Raw genomic sequence first — 6,100 nt, 5'->3', positions numbered from 1 at the left:
CACTTCTTCCACACCTTCTCCAGGCGGTTCCATGAGTCTGCAGCACAGCACAGATCTTTACTGGTTATTTCATCGTCAGGTAACCAGATACTTAGTTTACTTTCGGCTCTTAAAACAGCTCAGCGTCGTGGGCCACCGTGTTATTTTAAACTGTTCTTTTCAACGGTAACACACCACACTCAGCTTCACTGCCACCAGCATTAAACATCCGGGACAAAATCAGTTTTTACACTTTGCTTTGGTAAAAAGACCTCACTATTAGGAAAGAAAGCTCAGCAGAATTTCACCAAAATGATGCCGTAAAAGACAAAACTACATGATCAGCTGCTATAACTAATATACAAATGCTTTACTGAAAGCAAACTCTTTTTCTCTTTACCTCAGCGTCCCATATTTTTCACTTAGTTGTGCTGCAGTTTGTGGTTTTTAGTACCAGAAAACTTCTAATTCCTCTCTCTCACTGTACCATCAGCCCCTCTGGTTGGTTGCAAAGCCAAGTCAAGCACAGGCTTGGTGTAACTTTGTAAAAACTCATGCAATCGACAATGGTTCTGGACTGGTGAATATTCACAGTGCTGTCACATCCATGTCAAGTCCAGGAGTGGTGAAGTCCACCGCTTGGATGCTTTCCTTGATGGCTCGACCCTCAGGGCGGGACAGCGCAGTGCCAGTGTGGTTTGTCCCGGCCTGAAGAGCACGAGAGGAAGACGGGGAAGAAGACGATCGAGCAGCTGGAACTGCATACCAAATACACTTCAAGAAGTTTATCCTCTTTTTCCAGAACTCTGACTCTGAGAACTGGTTATCAACGTCTAACTGTGAGCCAACAAATTTGCATTCCACTAACTGCCATAAAAACTGCCATGTATCGGACCAGCAGAAGAATAACAGCTAAAACAAGAGGCCAAAATACTAAATGAATTGGAAGTAAAACAACTAAAATGTTGAGTGGGGAGACTGAAAGTTCGCGTGTTTTGATATTTTTCCACTTTTTATACACATATACTTATACAGCACCAGCTTTATGATCAAGAAAGACATGGAAGTCTCTTCATTATGACAAAGCTGTCGGGCCATACTGTAGAATGCACCTTTTTAAGCTTTTGAGAAAAAAAAGTCAAGGAAAAACCTCAGATCAGCTGTATCCTGTGATAAGATGACAAACATGGAGCATCTTGAAGTTATACTTTGGTCTGGGCTTAATAAAGAAGGAAATACACGTTGGCATCAGTATCGGGGCTTTTGGAAAGACAGTGTAAGAAACTAAGACTCTGGATTTTGAATCCAGAGGGAGTGGAACTCCTGCGAGCGTGGCCTCTCCCATGTTGTCAGAGAGCCGCTTCATGGCATATTGATTCTTATAATAAACTGAAGGCATATGGCATCACAATTAATTGTGGCATAGACAGAATTAGCCATGGATGGAAGCATATGCCACTAAAAAAAGTGGAAAAAATCATAACTATTTCGTCTTCTACGACTTATTCATTCTCGAAAGCTTAAACTTTTTTTTCTTGTGTATGGCCCTAATACCCCGTCATGCTCTCTAATATATGGATCCTTTAAAAATGCATGCATTACAGTTTTAGTCACGATAGACATTAAAATGCACCAGCACGGCGTCCATGGCTGAATACACACCGTTGCACAATACATGGATGAACTCACGTTAAGGAAATACATTTTGTATGAGCTTCATATTGACCTTCAAAATTCTCGTTAAGTTAATTCACACAACAATAATCAAGAATTTTGAGGGACCAAGTACCATCAGGCTTAGGTTAGGTTATGTTGTGTGAAAATTACTTTGAGTTGTCACAGTAACACATCCTACAAACTAAATAAATGACTCCAGAATTTAAATGTTGTCGTTATAAATCTTGTACTACAGTTAGCCGCTGTGGTTTTATCAGCTCAAAACTGAGGAACATCAAAGGGGGCTGTAAACACTGGCAGTTTCATCATTTCAATAATCTGAAGAAATGACGTCATTGATCATTTTGGGTATTTCTTTGGGACACACAGGTTTGTGCCCCGCAGCTGCTCTAATCATGTCTCCATGTGCATAATCCCTTTATGCTTCCAAATGATTCAGCTTAGGTGAGATGTCAAGTTTGTTCACAACCACTCTGTGCAAGGATTCTAAAGGGAACACAAAGGGTGAACTGTCAGAGGTCTATTTTATTGCTTTTATATTTTCTCAGTGTGCTTTTGTATAAGTGTGTATCTGCAGTTAATTCAGCAATACAATCATTTATAGTTCACAGTGCAGACAAGTGACTTCTCACCTTGAGTCATGTGATGTCATTTTTTTTTTTAAGTCATACTAAAACTTCTTCCTTCTACTGTACCAGCACCAAGCACAGATTCACCCATTCACCGTTCATGTGTTTGAGTCGTTATACTTTCATCAGTACATTTCTATTCCAGTGATTCCCAAACACTGGGTCGGGACCCACAGATTGTGAGATTTCATTGAGATCATTTTTTGGCTCCCTAAAACAGATTGGCAGAATCTTCACAACCTTAAACTTCAGATTTCTGCACACATGTTTTAAAACGGAACTATGTAGGATTTTAACCTAATTTAACAGCTTTGGAGTCATTGTGTCACAGTCTCCACTCCCACTACCGTCTGTTAGTGGAAAATCAACCTCACAATCCTCAGAATCAGGAGGTCTCGGGTCTCACGAGAGACACAAATTGCTTTACAGCACCTACACACACACACACGGCTACCAGTCAACTACTGATTGATTAAATTAAGGCAGCAATAGTGTTATTTTTGACAGTCATCATTGCAGAGCCAGTGAAAAAAACAACCTGTTGTCATTTAAACATGTTAGTCTGACTAATATCTAGCTAGTCTTAGTCAGACTAACATACCTGGATAATGCCACTCATAGTCCAAATACTCCACTTAGTTGGACTTGGCTTTCCAGTCGTCCCACTCTTTGACACTGAAGTAGAAGGAGACAACTGCAGAACAAACAACATGATGGCATCGGCTAGAGTGAAAGCTACACGGAGGACCCACTTTTGGACTGACAGAGAGACAAAACATACAGAACCACAGCACGATCCCTATCCCCCATCCATCTCGTCATTCACTGCTGTATATAGAGATACAGCGCCACCTGTGGAGGCGGAGTCAGATGTAAACCGATTTTCTCCTCCGCATGTATGGGTGCCCCTATAGAAAGTTTGGGAAACAAATTCAGGTTTTCAAACGTTTTTCTTAAAGGATCCTGGGGGGATAAATGGGTGATTTAAGGTATGAACAAAGTTTGACCTTCCTGTACAATCCAAACTGGTGCGTAATTATGTTTAAACCCAAACTAGATTTCATTTTATTGACTCTACAAGACCAGCTAGTCTCCAAAGCACATTAGAAACTGTTTTTCTCATGATCTGTGAACATTCCCGGAATCACACGACTTGTTTTGCAGGTTTTAAAGACTTCAGTCTGAAAAGAAAACGTGCTTCTCTGCTTTTACCCTTTCACAAAGATGTTTCCAGTACCAGTCTGCACAGTTTGATCACATGTATGTATGTGTTTCATAAACAAAGAGACTATTCTGTACTGTACATACAGTATGCATGGTATGCACATGTCAACGTTATGACACATACTGCACACGAAGACAGTATGACAATGAATATGTGTTGAAACTAGCATTATTAAGTTTGTTTTATTCAGGGAAACAACACAGAAACTCATCAGAGGAAAGCTTGGTTCCACTACGTTTGCTCTTCCTTTATTCAAACTCTGTTCCACAGTAGTAGTAGTAACTTTAGGGTCAGGATTATATTTGTTACCTTCCATTTTGACAAATCGTTAGTTTACAAAATAGTTGGAAACACCCGTCACCTTAAATCATAATGTGGAGAATGAGGTTTCCCCGGAAAAAAAAGGGCCATCAGTGGCCAGTAATGAATGTCTACAATAAAAATATTGGATCAACTGACTTGCACTAACAGAAGAAAAAATGATGTAATTACGATTACAAACAAGTGTATATTTGTACAAATAAAAATAAAAGTTCACTTTGAACCACTGGAAAAGCTCTGGAGAGCCATGTAAACTTAAAAATGACAAAAATACCTACATACTAAATACTTAAAGACAGATTCACCCACAGATCATTCCACTTGATTCTTTTTTGACTCGTCCACCACGTGTGTTCACAGCCAAACTACAGATTTACTGCTTTAAGCACTGGTTGTCTCTTTGTAATGAGCTTTCTGCGTTAGACTCTCAATGTATAGTTAAAATGGAGTTGATTTCTTTGTAATTGTTCAGTGTGTGTCATGTTTTAACATCACTGGCAGCTTCCTAGTGCTTGCAAACAGCTGGAACGTTCTGGTTCTGACGCTACATTTCGATTTAGAAAAATCGTATTTCCTTCCCAGACATCACAATGGAAAATGTGGTGATGATGAAGAAAGACTGACATGAGCCTTACAGAGCTGGATTCAGTAAATGTTGGGCCAACACTTGCATAAATAGTTAAGTCTATGTTGAACTGGCAAAATGACTTGACCAATTTCCTGGAAATCCAGGTCAAACTTTTGAATCCAATACTTCAGCTTCATGCAGTACCTCCTCCCTTTACCACACTATCTTCCTTTTTGTGTTGAAAAGAATCCACCTCTGTGTAGAGGGTAGTTTTTAACAAGATGTCTGCTGACACATGGGACACGGGGGGGGTGGGGGGGGGGTTCACCCACAGCCAAACACACCTGTCTTCTCAGCCCTCACCACTGTGATCTCACTCCAAATTTTTGTTTTTATATTTTATGTTCTTGTGTATAGATGTATATTTGATGGTATGCCTGTGAATTTTAATTATTTGTTATACTGTGACTGGTTTATTTTGTAAAAAAAAAAAGGACACAAAAAGAAAAAATGAATAACAGTGCGAGAAAATGAGTAATAAAGAAAGACAACGAAACAGAGTTTTAACATGCGTCTTCGATTTGTTGGTTGTGATGTGTGTGTAGAGGGCACCAAATGCCATTTTATATGTGGCATATACAGTATATGTACATATACATACAGTATATATATATATGTATATATAAATATACATATATATGTATATATATATATGTATATATATATATATATATATATATATATATATATATATATATATGCATATGCCACAATAACACACACACATATATACATATACACACATACACACACATTGTATGGATGGACAAAAGTATTTGGCCACATTTGGAAAGTATTGAATTTAGGTGTTTTAATCAGGCTTTGGGTCTTAAATCTAAAGTCCCATCACTCGCCAAGTGTGTGGAGGCATTTAATGGCTTCTTGCACTCTTTTTGGACCGTGCAGTGGTCAAAGGTCAGCTGTCGCAGGAAGTGAACAAAATGCAGCCGAGATAATTGCATTCATTTTTTTAAATAATGTGGTACAAACTTTTTTTAAAGTGTAACAAATGGTAAAATGAAAGTGTAAGTGATTCTCAAAACATAGATCAATAAAAATACTTCAAAATAAGAGAGGCACCTATTGATTATTTCACAGAATGTATTTAACAGGAATTTCTATGTATCTGTGTCATATATATATATTTTGGTTTAGGGAGAAACTCTCAGGGGACAGTAGAGTTACACTGAATTTATTCTCATTTTGGCTGCCCTGTGGCTTTTTTCTTTTCGCATTATTTGTTAAACGTTCACATAGATTATATACATTAGCTCTCACTGTCTGTTTGCTGCTAAACCCTTAAAACGTGTTGGTGGATGACTGTGAACTTAGACCAGGACAGCTGATAGTCCACTGGTAACATCGTCACATGATGGATTTCACTTCTTCTGACCACACTGTTGACAGCCGGGATAGTTGCTTCACCTCGGTAGCTGACTAGCGAAGCATGGAGGGATGTCGCCGTTAATCTGCACAGACAATCCGACATATACACACACAAACGTCTTATGCCGTACCTCTGGATCGTTGGCTGTATTTACATCTGTGTGTGTTAATCCTCTTCCCTTTCACATCCTCCCCCCTCTCTTCCCTCCTCGTCACTCTCTTGCATACTCTCCTTTGCTCCTCCCCTCTCTTCCC

The sequence above is a fragment of the Solea senegalensis genome, linkage group LG11 (genome assembly GCF_019176455.1).
Source record: "Solea senegalensis isolate Sse05_10M linkage group LG11, IFAPA_SoseM_1, whole genome shotgun sequence".
NCBI lineage: Eukaryota > Metazoa > Chordata > Actinopteri > Pleuronectiformes > Soleidae > Solea > Solea senegalensis.
Note: the sequence above shows the minus strand (reverse complement) of the source record.